The 18,178-nt window shown below is 38.4% G+C and overlaps 1 protein-coding gene across 1 annotated transcript in view; it reads left to right on the top strand.

Annotated features, from left to right (window-relative positions):
• Window positions 1-19: 19 nt before the first annotated feature.
• The window catches only part of Tob (Transducer of ERBB2), a 44,360-nt gene continuing 26,201 nt past the window's right edge, over window positions 20-18,178 (top strand). The window contains exon 1 of the mRNA XM_089248615.1: window positions 20-67. The gene's annotated coding sequence lies outside the window, so the exon portion shown is untranslated. The remainder of the gene's footprint in view (window positions 68-18,178) is intronic.

Raw genomic sequence — 18,178 nt, 5'->3', positions numbered from 1 at the left:
ATTTTTCACAGCGTATGTTATTCTTTGTATAAGCGATTGTTTACATTCTTTCTACAAGTTCCGAAGCGTAAGTTGCGTTTCCTTATTATGCCTCTCACGCGGTTGTCTCGATTTTTTTGCAATTTCTACATTTTTAAGTTTACATTCTAGGCCATCAAAACATGTCGGGGGGGGGGGGAGGCTCAAATACATCTAGAACTACGATTTTCGATGTAAGGGGCCGTTCAAGCATTACGTCATCATCGATGGGGGGGGGGGGAAGGGTTTCCAATTTGCTGACTTTTGATGACAAGGGGGGGGGGGGGTTGGATAATGCTTACGTCATCAACCGCCCTTTATGATATTATGAGTTAGGATTCAGAGGGGCAAGAACTGATGACGAAATTTTGCTGACAGGGGGGGGGGTCAGCGTTTTGCTGACTTTTGCTGACAAGGAGAGAGGGAGGGGGGTCAAAAATGGCTAAAAATTTGCTTACGTAATACTTGAACGGCCCCTAACAAGTACAGCGGAACGAGCTTAATTCACCAACGTGCTATAGACGTGGGGGAGGGGGCCACAATGATGATGATGATGTCAATTCATATATGCATATATACATTAGATCGGTTGATTCCACCTTCGACGCTGGGGGGGGGGGCGTATCTCCGCCCATGCAACGTGCCCGTTCGTTATCCGAATCGCTCGTTAGTCGAATCAAACTTCCCTCCATAGGAAGTAATGGGAAACTCTGATAATTCCTTCCACACAACTATTCATTCACATATAAAACTGGCTAATAACAGAAAACGGCATTCATTAAATAGTACAACACAATAATAATATAAGATAAACTAGCCATAATACCCGTCGCTGCCCGGGTTTTCTTCAATTTCTGTGAGGATTGATAATGTGGCAAACCATTATATAAAGGGGAATGAACTATTATAACATAATATTGGCAATATTGAAGAAGTGACAAAACCATTGATAAAGGCACATGCGCGTCTGAAACGCATTGCTAAGAGAACCACGGTAACCAGAGTGAACCATCCGAAAGTGATTGTTGAGGCCCAGGAACCACTGTTGCCCGACAGTTTTTTTGCTCATTTTGGCCATTTTTGCTCATTAACACCAAACATGGCCCCCCGCTCTGTCCCCTTGCGGGATAAAAGCGGATTACCTTGCGGCTGGGCCATGCTGGAAGAACTCTCCGGGCCCGGCGAACATCCCCCGACTCGCCGGCCACCTGGTCCGCCCCCGACGGACCCCACTATCTTTTATTTTATTTTTCAATCGAGGGACCCGGGTTCGACTCCCGGTAGAGGCAGAGATATCTGCTTCCATAGCTTAGATGGTAGAGAGCACTCATTTTGGTCCATTTGGCGCCCGGCTCTGACGGACTATAAAAGTAGCCTAGTAGGTATATATGCAAAATTTGGCGACGATCGATCTAAAATTGTAGATTTGTATCGAGAACACCCACACACAGACAGAAAATCAATTTTATATACAGTCGAATCCCGTTATAACGAACTCTTAAGAGACCGGAGAAATCACTTCGTTAAAACGAAATTTCGTTATAAAGGAATTCTAGGTCTAGGTGGGGGGGGGGCTTAGAAAAGTGTTCGTTAAAACGAGATTTTCACTATAACGGGATTCGACTGTATATAGATATAACAACGCCGTATAAATAAACATACAACGCGATAATGTTTACGATTTAACTTGCTCTAAACGATGAAAGAGAGGGGGGGAGGGAGGACTATCATTTATATAGGAGGACTTAGGGACTCTGTAAACTTATTCTTTTTGTGCGACTCATAAAGGAGCCTATCCGATGATACTTGTGTGCTTGCGCGCGCGCGCTTTTGCCTCAGTTTTAGGATTTCTCGGAAATTTGAATTGAGGGACTTCTCATTTCTTTCTCCTTTTTCCCCTCCAGACGAGATCCCATCCATAAGCTCTTGCTGTTTCATGCACTAGATCCATCAGTTCGTCTACGGTCATACTTTCTTTCAAACCGAGCACACAACTCAGGTCTATCACCATCTATGGGCGATTTACTACCCAGCGAGTTGTGCCGGAAGTGTAACTGTGTGTGTGTGTGTATACCTAACAGTCTGACCACGTATGTAGTTTTGCGTTTGATTTTTTCAGTGCTGCCACCTACATTTGGGAAGTAAAGTGTGTGATGTGTTATGATTCAATTGCATTTGTACTATTTGTAGGTCTGTTGCTGTCTGCGGCGAGACTTGTTTCTTTTAAAGGGGGAGATCGGCTCGCATTCGCTCCCTGAAGTTGGGATTGGGAGTCACAGGGAAGGGGCCGTTCAAGTATTACGTCATCATCGATGGGGGGGGGGGGTTTCCGATTTGCTGACTTTTGATGACAAGGGGGGAAGGGGGGGGGGGTTTGGATAATGCTTACGTCTCAGCAACCATCCTTTATGAAAATATGAGTTAGGATTCAGAGGGGCGGAGCTGATGACGAAATTTTGCTGACGGGGGGGGGGGGGGATCAGCTTTTTGCTGACTTTTGCTGACAAGAGGCTGACTTGAATGGCCCCAAATCAACTTCAGCCGACGCGACGGTGGGTGTTCGAACCCGGGACCACCACAGCGGCTGTACGGTCATACTACTCCTGGCCAAGCGGAATTTATAAGATTAAGCTTACAATGTGACATCTACAGTCGAATCCCGTTTTAACGAATACCGTTATAGCGAAAATCTCGTTTTAACGAACACTTTTCTAATACCTCAAATAAGTTTATATAGGAACAATGCTAGGTAATCTAGAATTCCTTTATAACGAAATTTCGTTTTAACGAAGTGATTCCTCCGGTCTCTTGGCGTTCGTTATAACGGGATTCGACTGTAGTTTCGTAACGTAACTAGATGTCACATTGTACATCACCGGTACGAGCGTACCGTACGGGTGTTCAATTTCCGAGTGAGGCACGCTAACTGGAGACTGTGGAGGGGAGGTATTACCCACACCCAGGGCCCCTGGACTGGGATCTTTTACGCCCCCCCCCCCGGATCAGACTTTTTCACGGGGCTCCTTTATGATGAATTTACAGCGTGAAAAAACAAAAGAAAAATGGTTAAAATCACCCAGGGCTGGGGCCTTGTCAGCCCACCCCATGTGGAGGCCATGTCCACACTACGTGTGTGGACGAAAGCGAAAAACCGAAATCAGCTCTGTTGTGATAACGTGATAATAGACATAGCTCAGAATTTTTGCTCGTAATGCCGAACCCTTTTTCTTGTTAATCGAATCAATTTCTTTGCTCGTTGTGCGAATCGCTCGTTTACCGAAGTTCTATTGCATGTGAATCGACACTTGGATGGGGGGACGGACTTCAGGACATCACTTTGCCCGGCAAAGGCTGGATTAACCCATATGTCTACCACCGTGAAGGTTGCTGTCACGGTCCCAGGTTCAAACCCGGGGAAAAGTATAGATAAGATATTTTTTCCCCCTAACGAGCTTGAGGTGACCCAAAAGTACCAGGCAGGGACCTGGCTCTGTCCCGCTAGGGATATTAGCCATTTACTCGGCTGAGTTGGTCCGTGCTGGAGAGTGCTGAATGTGTCCGACCAGGAAGCCCTCAAGATGCATTCGAAGGCCACTCGGTCCGACACCTCCAGCCCCCTTTCCTCTTTTTATCTGTGATGAGGGCACCATCCAGTCCCCCCCCCCCTCCCATCAAGCAACTTAGCATTAGTGGTGCCCCTGTGGGCCGCTCGTTCGCGAGCATTCGCCTCCTCGGGCAGATGATTATAGCTTGAGGTGACCACCGATAGATGGCGCCTTCATTTCCAATCCAACTATAGTATAAACACTATTATAAAATCAAATATGCCAGTATGATACAAAATTGCTTTGGAAAGTGTACTTTCCTCTCTCCCATATCAAGCCATCACAGTTGCCGCTGTGGTGTTCGAGTGGTCATTAGTGACGCACTCGCATCGCGAGGATCCGGGTTCAAATACCACCGTGGCCGCAGTGGTGTAGTCGGCTGAAGTTTGTTTTCTGCGGTTCATAACTTCGAGGTGCGAATGCGAGCCAATCTCCCCGTTAAGAACCCTCGCCGTAGTGGGCAACAGGCCTACAACGTTACAATTATTCATTCATTACACTTCACTCACTACGAGTTGAGAAAAAACTCATAGTTAAAAAAATTGATTACAGATGGCAGCACACTACACATAACAAAAACAAACTTCACGGAAGGTTCACTATACATACACACACATTCCAACATGTACCAATTCGTTAGAAGTTCCGCAGAGGAATATGGACGAGGTGCATGTGTGTCTGGTAGTTAGTAGTCGTCACAGTTTTTTGATCCTTTATTGAAGGATTGTCCTCTGAAAGACTAGGGATTGCTGTTAATTGGACACTGTCATCAATTTTGAAGGTTTGTTTCACTCTGTCAATGGACACAGTGACAGGTTTACCATTTACTTTGACAGCGATATTTCTGTCGCGTCTTTGCACAACTGGTAATGCAGTCCGGTGTATGGCGCTTTTAGTGAAGGACGCACTTTGTGGACACGCGTAAATAAACATGGGAACAAGATTGCGAAGTGGGATTCACTTAAAGTTTCAATATTTTGTTATATGATGGAGAAACGGGTGACAGATTTCTCATAGGTGAACACAATTTGGATGCATAATTTTCATCTGGTGTTGATTTGAACACTTCTTACGAAAGAAGGTCGGATGGTAACCCTGTCTCATATATGTATATATATATATATATATTTTCCTACTGTATTGTACAATTCCTGCATTGTATACGTCTCATAATTGTACTGCATCATTGTTTCTCTTAACCGCGACTAAGTCACTGGGGGGGGGGGGGGCGGTATACTCTGTGGCATATGCCGCCAATTTCCCGATGTTTGGCGAGATTTAAGTTCGCTTGGTGATTCAAAATAATAATTAGCTTCAAACATTGTGTGTATATTTTTGAATTTCTTTATATTTATTTGATTCCCGCGGGGCGTCGGAAGTGTTTGGAACTTGTGAGTGCTCGTCTTGATCTTCACATAGAATATTTAGATTTCTGAATCAATTTAGTGTTGCGTGTGGTTGCCCAGATCCATACTATAAACTACCGTGGGTGCTCGAGCACCCCACGGCACGGCCGACGCCACTGGCTTCCCATGTTTTCATGTTGCAGTTGTATTGGTAATAACAACACATTTCTTGAAGCTACAACCTAATTGAAATGAAAACAGAAAGATAATTAAAATTATATAGAAAGTTCAGAAGATAACTGGAATTATATCTGTCTCGAGCTTTCAGTCAACCCAATAAAAGTTGACGTGATTCAACTGAAACAGATCCGAGAAAAATTATCCTTAGTGGAAGTTATACGTCATAAGCAAATGCAAAGAGCTTGGTCCGATTAATCGATTTTTAATCGCATTGTTAATCGCATCGATTGTTAATCGCAGTTTAAAAATTTAGTAGATTTCATCGATTCGATCAAAAATTTCATTGGAAGTTTATCATTTAACTTGATTTATGTGACTAAACCGATTAAATGTTTTAAATTGTGTTTCCCCTGTACAAAACATTTCAGATAAGTGACCATATTTGAAAATATTTTGACATGAGGAAACGCAAGTCGATTCAGAGTAAACTAGTGATGATTTATAAAATTACAGATTTAAAAAAAAAATTACAAGATCCAAGTTAAGAAATTCCAAGATATGACAAGCATGTTCAACATGTCGTTTCCCCATACACCAGAGACATGAATGTGCTAATTTTCATTTTTGGGTTTAGGAGTCATTCAAGTATTACGTCAGCATCGGAAGGGGGGGGGGTTTAGATTTGCTGACTTTTGATGACAGGGGGGGGGAGCAGGGGCGTAGCCAGAAATTTCGTTCGGGGGGGGGGACCAAAGTGACAGAACAATGGATTTGACCATCTTTTTCCCTTTTTTCGGTCATTTTCTCACATTTCGGGGGGGGGGGACCAGACCCCCAAGTCCCCCCCCCCTCGCTACGCCCTTGGGGGGGAGGTTTGAAGGTTGCTTACGTCACCTCTACGTAAGGGGGAAGGGGAAGATATGAAATATTCTAAGCTGCTGACGAAATTTTGCTGGGAGGTGGGGGGGGGGGTCCGTGTTTTGCTGACAAGGGCGGGGGAGGGAGTCAAAAATGACTGAAAATCTGCTTACGTAATACTTGAATGGCCCCCTTATCAGCTGGTTGGATCACTTATTTTGCTAGCTATGTTTTTCTAGAAACGCGAATGTGTATCCCCCTATTGAGACACATTTTACAAAACATTTCAGAACGAATTCCATAGATTAACATGGGTATAGTAAACATTCAAAAGTCGTTTTTCAAGTTTTCATGTTTCTGGCAAAGGGGTGGGGGGGGGGAGTGATGTTAAATAGTTTAAAGCGCGGGCGGCCTTTATTTCTTAATCTACTGTGTTTCTGTTTACATCCATTCAATGGATATATACGGGAAAAATGAATAGAATATATTTTTATAGCTCCAATTAATATTATATAGTTACAAACACTACATTTGTGCTATGAATGAATAGAATTTGAAGATGTTCGATTAAAATTTCGATTAATCGTTGGAATGATACGATCAGGAGAGATTTTCAGAAATCATGTTTCAAACTCAAGTGTAAAATGTCTAAAAAAAAATAGCATTTTTTGTAAAACGCATTCGAAGTTTTTATTCCCAAATTATTGTACGCCCATAATGGGTTGGCCTCTGACCTTGACGCGCGAAGGGAGGGTTCATTTTCCAAGGAGGGGGGGGGGGAAACTCGCCAAAATAGCGCAAAAGACTCGAACGGAAAATACCAACCTGACCTTTTTACCCGAAAGAAGATAAATGGAATCAAAACCCACATCGTGACGTTTCATGACGTATCCAGAGTGCAACTCAGCGTGGGCGGTGTACAATACTTGGTGTAAAAACGCAGCACTAGGGTGTGGGCAACTTCGGTTCTAAGCGTCATATACACAAAACAAGGCCTGTTTCGGAATTACAAGAAAAGGGGCTTTTACAAAAAAATGGAAATTTAAAAAAAAAAATCGATATTTTTTTCTTTCAAAATGACGTTTTTAAACGTAGTTGGATATCTTAAATAAAATATTAGAACCCATACTAAAAACTAGGAATCAAATGTAGATTTTTTTTTGTTCTCAGTTTGAGGGGCAAGTTTGCAGATTGGTTCCCTCGCATCGAGCTTATATTACTGGAGGGAGCATCCAGCCGCCGCGACGGCAGTGACATCAAATGCGAGGAAATCACGTGAACTTCGTTTCCACCTGGCAATTTCCCCATTGAAATGTACAGTTCGGTCTCTAAATATTGGGTTTTAAACATTAGATGAGTTCTCTCTCTATCCTTTTTTTTTAGAGATGAAAAGGGATTAAATTATCAATTTCATTAATACTGGAATAATTTCTTCATTAATTCTGGAATTTTCGTTCAATAATTCTGGAATCATTTCCTTTATTAATTATTATTTCTTTCATTAATGCTGGAATTATTTCTTTCATTAATTCTAGAATTATCTCTTTCATTAAAACTAGAATTTTTCTTTCATCAATCCTAGAATTATCTCTTTCATCACAATGCTAAATTATCTCTTTCATCACAATGCTAAATTATCTCTTTCATCACAATGCTAAATTATCTCTTTCATCACAATGCTAAATTATCTCTTTCATCAATGCTAAATTATCTCTTTCATTAATTCTGGAATTATCTTTCATTAATGATGCAATTATTTCTTTCATTAATGATGGAATTATTTCTTTCATTAATTTTGGAATTATCTTTCATTAAAATTCAGGAATTATCTTTCATTAAAATTCAGGAATTATCTTTCATTAAAATTTTGGAATTATCTTTCATTAAAATTCAGGAATTACCTTTAATTATCTCTTTCATTAAAACTAGAATTTTTCTTTCATTGATTCTTTATTATTAATTATCTCTTTCACCTATACTGAATTATCTCTTTCATTAATTCTGGAATTATCTTTCATTAATGCTAGAATTATCGCTTTTATTAATTTTGGAATTATCATTTTCATCGATGTTGAAATTATCTCTCATTAATTTTGGAATTATCTTTTATTAATTCTGGAATTATCTTTTATTAATTCTGGAATTATCTTTCTTTCATTAATTCTGGAATTATTACTTTCATTAATTCTGGAATTATTACTTTCATTAATTCTGGAATTATTACTTTCATTAATTCTGGAATTATTACTTTCATTAATTCTGGAATTATTACTTTCATTAATTCTGGAATTATTACTTTCATTAATTTTAGAATTATCACTTTTACCAATGCTGAAATGATCTCTTTCAGTAATTCCAAATTATCTTTCAGTAATTCCAAATTATCTTTTATCAATCCCGAATTATCTTTCATTAATGCTGGAATTATCTCTTTCATTAATTTTGGAATTATCTCATCGATGCTGAAATTATTTCTTTCATTTATTGTTTTAAACTCCTATTTATGCCATAAGAAAATAACGGGGGATCATGTTTGTTTTCAGTCACGTGATCTTCCGATGAACGATGTTGCGGACGACGTTCTCAGCACTGCCAAGGCCTAGACAGTTGACGTCATACTCCCTCCAGTAATATAAGCTCGCCTTTAAATGGTTTTGGCTACGGCCCTGGTTTCCATTTACGTACGTCTGGTTTCGTTTTCCTCCCGCAGACGATCTGAAAACCATGGAACTCCATGATCTGAAGCACATTTTTCAAACACGTGCTTTGTTTCTTTTCAGAAATTTTAGTTTTCCTTGACATGGCAGAGAGTTTTCCCCGTAAGTTCTTTAGCGCTTTCCTCCATCCACGTGTTCGGTGTTTTTTTTTTTTTCGCGGGAATTTTATGCTATTCAAACGGTTGCATTTCAAAGTTCAGATTATAATGCTATTTTTATTTTCCGCATTTTCTTATTTTATATACAGGGTGTAACTAAACTTACGGTTAGAACTATAAGGGGTGACAGAACTCACCAAAACAAACACCTTTCACCATATAATGTGCAGCCGAAAAGCAAGCGGCAAGCCGCGTGAGGGCGCCTGATTGGCGAAAGTGGGAAAACACTATGAAGACGAATAACAAAGGACAAAGAATCTTTATTATCGGAAACTTTACCAAACATCGAAAATGTCCAAGTGAGTGACCACCAGATTCATGTGAACGTAGTCTCGTCCTTAAACTGGACAGATGCTGTTGCCGCAGTACATGTATTCTCCTGTTGCATGAATCAGCGAAGAAATGTTACACGTTGTGGGAAATCCGTTTCATTTATGGCCTGGACCCGTTGGAGATAGCAGATGTGTAACGTTTCTTCATGCAGCACGTTATACTGTCATATGGTCGACACCTTGGTCACGAGCTATTGCTCACGTGCTTCGTTCAGGCTGGTTGTCCACTGCATTAAGGATTGTTCGACCTATGTCTTTGGGCGAGGAACGAGATCGTCTCCGCGAGTTGCCCGAGCAAGCGTTGAAATGTTCTCGGATCGGGCACCGAGCTGTTTGGAAATCGCTCCTAATAAAGTCCACGGCATGACCGTTTGCAGTCCCGTAAATAAGGTGCATATATTGGCCTTCTCCACATTTGAGTATTACTGCATCTCTGCCGACAAATAGCAGCTGAATGACGAGTTCTGCGAAAGGTGACGTTCCATCCACTCTAGAGAAAGCGTCTTCTCGCGGCTAGCCGCTTGCTTTCCGACCCCACATTGTGTGGTGAAAGTTGTTTGTTCTGGCGAGTTAGGGTTACCAGGCGTTCTCCTACGTTTCGGAAAATTTACCCTTTTATCCTCCTTTTCAGGTTTCCGAATTTTTTTCTTTTTTTTCCCCACTTTCCATTGGCCAATAGCCGTTGAAATTTCCAGAATTTTTTCTGTTTTTGCTTCTTTTTTAGTGGTTGATTTAGTTGGAAAAAATTGGTGTTGTGGCAGGTTTTATTGATCAGAATAGTGGCGCCACCTGTTGTTGAAATAGGAAAAGTGACGTCGCCAAGGGTGAAATGCGCAGGCGTCCTCCTGTCTCAGTTTTCCAACCTGGTAACCCTATTCCATCACCTCTTACAGTTCTCACCATCATAGGCTGACCATATTTCCTCGAAAGAAATACGGGAAATCGCCAAAAGTAAACAAAGTTGTGCCAAATATTGCTGAAATTACATAAAAATCAAAATGGCGGGAAATAAAGCATTACTGCAAATTGCAGTGGATTTAAATGAATTCCACGAAATAAACGTTCACCAAGACGGATGTGAGAGATTTATATTCTTATTTATAATTTTAATTATTATAATATAATTTATGAGTGGAAAAATAATTTAATTCTTTGACTTCAGTAAAGAATAAAACTTCAAGTATGCTCCATGTAAAAAACGGGAAAAACCGGGACACTTTCGCTAAAAGTCGGGACGGCCAAAAAACCGGGCCTGCCCGGGAAATACGGGACGTATGGTCACCCTAAGGATGTATAGTATTCAACACCTTAAAACGAAAGTTCTCGTAATTTTCAATTTGTTAAGAAAAATGAAATGTGTAGAATTTTTTGTTTCGGTCCCTACGTTTCTGAGAGAATTTCCAAAAAAAGAAATCGGATGACGCCATTTTTTTCGCCCAACGGAACATCCAATCAAATGAGTAATTATGGGAAATGACTTACGGGAAATAAAAGATTGTGATTAGCATCACGAAGTGATTCATTTTCATTATTCATCGATGAAAGGTTCCAGAAATACCTGCCAAGTTGTCATGACGTGGCAGCAGCATCTTCACGTACTTCTTTTCTTTTTTTTTCGAATAAAGCATGTATTCAAAAAAGTACTGAAATGTTTTACTAAGAAGCCAGAAATATTCTTGGATATACTCTCGATCTTTGTTTGTGTTTCTCAATCTTTCTGAAAGGCAGAACCCGTAAAATGTCTTAAACAATTTGACGGACTACTTCTGTCCCGTATTACGGGACATACCTGTGATTTTCGTTGTTCTGATATTCTTACACGTTTGTCCTGTTTTTTTTTTTTTTCCAACTATACTTATTTGAATGAGGCTTTTTGGATCACGTGATATTTCCCTTTTTTTGAGGGACATACAAAATAACCAACATGGCGACTTCCTGTGCGATTCATGAAAGAAACAAATCTAAATTAAAGAAACATAGAAAATGAATCGTTTTTTCTTCTTTTTAATGGGAGGTAGAAATTTCGAAATTGTTTTTTTAAGTTCAAGTTATCAATTTGCCTGTTTTTGCTTCAAAAAATGCTTGATTAAAGCTGCGGAATTTCTTCAATGTAATTTATATGGGCCCATAATTAATTTCAAAGCATCCTAAACAAAATGGATTGATGCAATTGGATATATAAGACAATACGGAGACATTAATTCTCATTTTCATACTTGAGAAGATATAAATAAAAAGCCGAAATTAATGTTATTGCATGGATATCCACCTCAAAAGTGGATCTGGCTCATTATTTTGTATTTAATTTTCTAGGCTTCCTATCTCTAAACGAGCTCAATATTTCGAAAACCAATGATTCAATTCAATTTTTGAAATTATTGATGTGGCGGAAAACCCCCACTAAATTTCCGCATTTCTACGCTAAAATCGGCAATTTTAACATTGATCTCTATGGGGGATCATCCAGTGTATGTCCCTCAGGAATGATGATGATTATGACGTCTATTCGAAAAGCCTTCATTGGTAATATTTACCGAAAAGTGTCATGAATACACACATACACATAATACAGTGTTTTCATAATATAAATTTTACTATGGTAATTATGGCAAAAATTATAAATATTCATCTCACATATTTGTCCGGTTTAACATTTTGTCCTCAATGTTTTGGAATTTTACAATTTGTGATTGTGCCCACTTCTGACAAGGGTTTTGATGGCAACTGGCGACGTCCTGTATATTTTACGGATTACTATTTAAGATTCCGGTTTACCGAATTTTTATTTTTCTCAATGAAGTGCATGGTCATTAGATCATTTTAATATTTTTTATGTGAGAAATAAGTTTTTGTTTACTGCGCGATTTGCAGCAGCCCTTTATCCTCCCCCCCCCCCCCACCCTTCAGCAGTTTTAGTAGTACAGTCAGCGCTCGTTATGACAACCCTTCCCCCCCCCCCCCCGTTATTGTAAGGACCGGTAGGATAAGTCCCAAACGTTTTCATACAACGACTACCATATACAGGGTGTTTCAGAAAAGATGGGGAAAAACTATAAGAGGCTGATAGTACATAAACAATACAAACAATTGTCATCAAAGAATGCATGATCTAACATGAAACGCAAATGCGCGTTTCGAAACTGCCGCTCCGCAAACGTTAAAACGACATTCCTGTTGAAATTTATAGGGAGAAAAAGAACACCATGCATATTGCAAATGTAACCCGGGAAGAAGAAGAAACTGTATGCAAATCTGCGTCACAAGGAATAAAAGGCGCGGAAGCAAGGCGGTTGCATGCTGCAATAACTTCACAGGGCTGGCGTCCACGCCTTTTATTCACTGTGACGCAGATTTGCATACGGTTTTTTCTTCTTCCACGGGTTGCATTTGCATGCATGTGGTGTTCTTTTTCTCCCGATAAATTTCAACAGGAATGCCTTTGCAAGCGGAGCGGCCGTTTCTGAAACGCGCCAGCGCGTTTGCGTTTCATGTTAAACGATGCATTCTTTGATGACAGTTGTTTGTATTGGTGTGTGTACTATCACCTCTCAAAGTTTTTCCCATCTTTTTCTGAATCACCCTGTTTTACTTTCGATTCAACGACCATCCCAATATAACGTCCGTTTTCGACGGGGGGGGGGTCGTTGTATCGAGCGTCGACTGTAATTAGCAAATTGCATTTGAAGCAATAGATTGACATTTTTAGCAAAATTTAGTGATGTATCTCGTATTTATATGGAATCGCAATTTCCTGCATTCTTTCTCCTCGGCGATGCATGGTGAACCTAAGTAAGAAGGCATAATTTTATTTGAATCCATATGGATATTACTGTAAAACCTAGTTACAAAACGGTAAAATTGAACGATAATTTTATCAAGTCTGCCTGCTTGTCATTTATCTACCATAGGTTGAGTAACGCTGCTCTCGATTATTTGAGAGAAAAATTAATCGATTATTTTAAATCGATTATATTAAATTTTCAGGGGTTTTTTTTTTCCAAAGAACACGATTTTTCTCTCAAAACAAAATAGCCACAAAAAAATTCACTCAATGTCCTTGAAGAGAGAAGTTTGATACTTATCCTCCTAAACAAACAATAATAGTAATAGCACGAGAAAGAAAAAATACAATAATGTGGTCATATCTCACGTCCACAAGAATGGACAAAAAAGAAGAGACACAAATCTTCTGCGTGAAGACAATGGATTTACGACAAATATATGCTTAAGAGAGATACCTTCTCCCCTCTTATCATTCTTAAGGTCACATCACAATCTTATATATTGGGAATATTGTTGTCATTTCCCCCAAGGTTCCCTTCTGGGGCCTTTTTTTTGGATACGTTCCGTTGCTTGAGATATTGTTATTATCGTGTTCATCGCATCTTATGTTAATTCGAACTCTGAGAAGCCTCATGAAAAATTCGTCTCGATTACCCAAAGTGATGGGGATCGGAATCGCTTCGGATTATTGGGGGATGCTTGTGTATGTGTTACGGTAAAAACCCGGTAAGACCTAGGTTTTACCAAGGCGAGTTGGTAAAAGCCCCGAAATACGCTTTCTTGTAAACGCCTTCGTTTCGGACTTTTAAAAAGTCAAGGCCCGTTTTTAATGAATCAATTTATCATCATAAACTTGTTAGTCCCTGTCGGTTAGTAATTAATAAATAATTAATATTAATAATAAACAAATTAATAGACCACCGTGTGTTTATTAGTTAAGATGCTAATTGAGCATCAGGAATTTATAAGTTCATGTTGGTTGATTATCAATTAATAATAATTTAAACAAAGAATTAATTTACCATAAATTATAGTTACTTAAAATATAAATTATTAATTATAATATAAGCATCAGGAAATAATAAATTCACGATGGTCAATTGATTCGTTGAAAACAGGCTTTTAGTGTTCGGAGTGAATTGATTTAATTATTTTACTCTGAACAGTTTGAACTTTAAATCAATTAATTTATGAATTCGTGAGAATTATCCTTTACATGAGGAACTCGTAAGTTCATGGTGTATAATTAATTCAAGTTAATTATTAATTAACTTTAAATAATCAATAATTATTAACAATTAATAAGGTCAGAAACTAACAACTTCATGATGGTTATTATTTTGATTTATCCAAAAACGGTTTCGGCTTGGTAAAAGTCCGAAATGAAAGCGTTTTTACAAGCGTATTTCGGGCTTTTACCGACTCGCCTTGGTAAAAAAACCTTTGTCTCACTATAAATGTTTTTTTTAATAGTCTTTTGAATGTTTCTATTGTTGAAATCACTTCCAGTGTTGGGAAAAATATGTTTTTGTAAAATGTCAATACTCAACTGCAGATTAGTTTTCTTTTTTTTTAACCACTTTAATAGAGTGATTATTTCTTTTAATGATTCTTTAACGATTGCAGTCGAATAATTTTCTGTTTTGCTGGTTTAGTCAACGCTCTTTGGTGATTTTCCTATTTTGGTGATTTTTTTAATCACGGTAGTAGAGTGATTTTCGCTTATGCAGGTTTTTGTTTTCAACGTAGTAGAGCAGTTTACTCTTTTGAACATTTTTTAGTCACTGCTAGAGTAATTTTATCTTTTGCTAATTTTTTTAATCGCTGTTGTAGACTGGTTTTCCCTTTAACATATTTTTTTCACCAACTGCAGCAGAGTGATTTTCGCTTTTGCGGATTTTTTAACCCTTGTTGTAGACTGATTTTCCATTTAGCTGATTTTTCTTTCTTTTTTTTTTCATCACTGCAATAAAGCGATTTTTCCCTTTGCACATTTTTTTAACAGCTACAGTTAAGAGACTTTCCCTTTTGCACACTTTTTATCCACTGCTGTAGAGTGATTTTCACTTTTACACACTTTTTTATCCACTGCTGTAGAGTGATTTACACTTTTGCACACTTTTTTATCCATTGCTGTAGAGTGATTTTCACTTTTGCAGATTTTTTATTTATCAGTGCAGTAAAGTAGTTTTCTTTTTTGATTTTTTCAACAACCACTTTTTTTTAAATAGATTTTTGCAGTTAGGTAATAGATATTGCAGTTAGGTAATAGATATTGCAGTTGAAGAATTTTCTGTTTTGTTGGTTTAGTCAACGCTGTTGTAAGGTGATTTTCCTATTTTGGTAATTGTTTTAATCACGGTAGTAGAGTGATTTTCGCTTATGCAGGTTTTTTGTTTTCGTTGTAGTAGAGGAGTTTATTCTTTTGAACATTTTTTAACTCCTGCAGTATAGAGCAATTTTCCCTTTCCAGATTTCTTTTACCACTTTTGTAGAGTGATTTCCTCTTTTGCTGACTTTTTTAATTACTGTTGTAGATTAATTTTCCCTTTTTCAATTTTTCTTAACCACTGCAGTAGAGTGGGGTATACGTTCGCAAAATTATTTTCACCACTGCAATAGAGGGATTTTCGTTTATGCAGATTTTTTTTTAACAATTTAGTAGAGCGATTTTTCTCGTTTGCTTCATTTTTTAATCACTGTTGTAGAGTGATTTTCCCTTTAGCAGATCTTTTTCACCACTGCAGTAAAGTGATTTTCCCTTTTGCACATTTTTTAACCGCTGCAGTAAAGAGACTTTCCCTTTTGCACACTTTTTTATCCACTTTAGTTGACTAAGTTTCCTTTTGCACACTTTTTAAATACTGTTGTAGAGTGATTTTCCCTCTTACAGATTTTTTACTTTACCAGTGCAGTAGAGTGATCTACTCTTTTGTGATTTTTCAACCACTGTAGTAAAATTAATTTTACCTTTTAAATGTTTTTTTACCACTGAAGAATGACTTTCCCTCTTTCGCATTTTTTTTATAACACTGTAGTAGTGATTTTTTCTAGCAGCGGACTCTTTTAACCCCGCTACAGTATGTTGATTTTTCTATTTTGTTGGTTTTTTTAATCACAGTGGTAGAGTGATTTTCCCCTTAGCAGATTTTTATAACCACTGTTGCAGAGTGATTTTTCTCGTTTGTTGATTTTGTAGCGAATGTTCAATGATTTTCTCTTTCGTGAATCGTGCAACAATAGGATTTTCTCTTTCGTGTATACTGCAAACAATGTCATTTTCTCTTTTGTGCAATCTGCAACAATGTGATTATCTCTTTTGATGATTTTTCAACTATTACTATTTTTTTTATATTTTTATTTATTTATGCAATATTGTTGGCCCAAGACATATACAACAGGATGCGGTAGATTTGTACACATATGCTTTGAAACATTTGACAAGAAATCGGAGATCGTGAGAGAGTTAACAATAGTAGAGAGAAGCTTGTTCCATTCAACTATGGTATTGGGAAAGAAACTGAATTTAAAACAATCTGTAGAAGCAAAAATAGGTTTTAATTTTTTGGGGTGGTCAAGTCTATTGGAAACATAGGAAGGCTTAGTCAGAATACCGGACGTATCGAAATTTAAATGACCATGAATAATCTCGTAAAGCATCTCGAAGCGGGAGATAAGTCGGTGAGTAGCAAGTGGGTGGAGATTAAGTTCGAGCTTTTAAGATCGGAAACGGAACTGATAAGAGGACCAGCCGTCGTGAATAAAGCGGGCGGATTTATTTTGGATAGATTCAAGTTTGTCGGTGTTACTAGAGGTGTGGGGGGTCCCAGACCTCAGCTGCGTAAGAAAGAACGGGAGAAATATAACTTTTGTAGCAGAGAAATCGGACGTCACGAGTAGAATGTTTGAGGTTGCGGCGAAGGAAAAAAAAGTTTGTTGAGACATTTCTGGTAGACATAATCAATATGATTATTCCAACGGGGGAGGGGGGGATCAGCCGAGATGATGACTTGACTTCCAGATATTGATTTTGTTACGATTTTTATCCGTGTGATTTAATGTTTTGTTGTGGACCGGTTTCCTCTCTCTAGTTAAAACTGTGACCAGTGTAGTAGAGTGAATCTCTTTTTTTACTGATTTTTCAGCCACTGTTTTTACAGGGCTGAATCTTCATCATCGTCTTATTATCATCTTTTTGTTTATTTCGTAATCACTCGTGTAGATTGATTTTTCCTTTTTATTCAAAATGATTTTACGGACCTATTGACTTTTTTCACATACCATTTTCATGTGGTCATTTCCCATGCTGAAAATTTTTCATTTTCACCTTTTCGATTCACAGCCAATTGTTGTATATTGCTCTTCCTCTCCTTTGTTTGAGGATTCCCGTTGCTACAAACAGGTATTTTCTCTTCATGGCTACGAATTGGGTTTTCACACCTTGCTCGAATAATTCTTGCTAATTGCAGAGTCATCTTACTCTTTTCATTGTTGCGAGCGATTTTTTTCCCCCCCTGGACGTTGTCGGTAAACATCCATTGTTATAAGATGTTTTCTTCCCTCTTCTTCTATATCTTGGCTCCGAAAGCTTTTTATAGCGGAATGTAATTTGGAGGAGCGCCAACAGCTGACAGCGATTACCTCTCTAATTTAAAATAGTGCGAGCTTGAGAATAAGGAACTGGTTGGCTGCTTCTCGCCAAATTTCCTCCATCTTTTGTTCCAGCTTTTATTTTAATTTATTTCAAAACAAAACTAAAAAAAAAAGAAAGAAAAATTAAGTTTTAAATCTTTCTTGTGAGTGTGATTTATTTAAAAATACGACTCTCCAGCATGTATCAAATTTGCTCCTGTGTCATTCCCCAAAATAGTTCCGGAAATTGGGAACCACTGCGTTGTTATCGCCAGCTTTCGACAGCGAAAATAATGATGTCGCAACTCCGCTTTAAGTGAGTGTATCGTGTATGAAAGTGACACCTGTCTTGAGACTAGTCACAACTAGTCTGGGTCGCTGTGAAGCAAATTTCTCTTAGAAAACCGGAATTCAGAAGAAGAAAAAAATTAGCTCCTAAATCACTGAAAGCCACCCGAGATTTACCACCAAAATACTGCACGTCTCGTGAATTTGGCGCGATTGGATGTTTTAAAAATTCATCATGCTCCTTTCTTGAGACGTCGCCAA

The sequence above is a fragment of the Pholcus phalangioides genome, unplaced genomic scaffold (genome assembly GCF_987345545.1).
Source record: "Pholcus phalangioides strain wild (caught in Gottingen) unplaced genomic scaffold, Ppha-v1.0 ptg000020l_1, whole genome shotgun sequence".
In the NCBI taxonomy this organism is placed as follows: domain Eukaryota; kingdom Metazoa; phylum Arthropoda; class Arachnida; order Araneae; family Pholcidae; genus Pholcus; species Pholcus phalangioides.
Note: the sequence above shows the minus strand (reverse complement) of the source record. Positions and strands in the feature narration are given on the sequence as shown.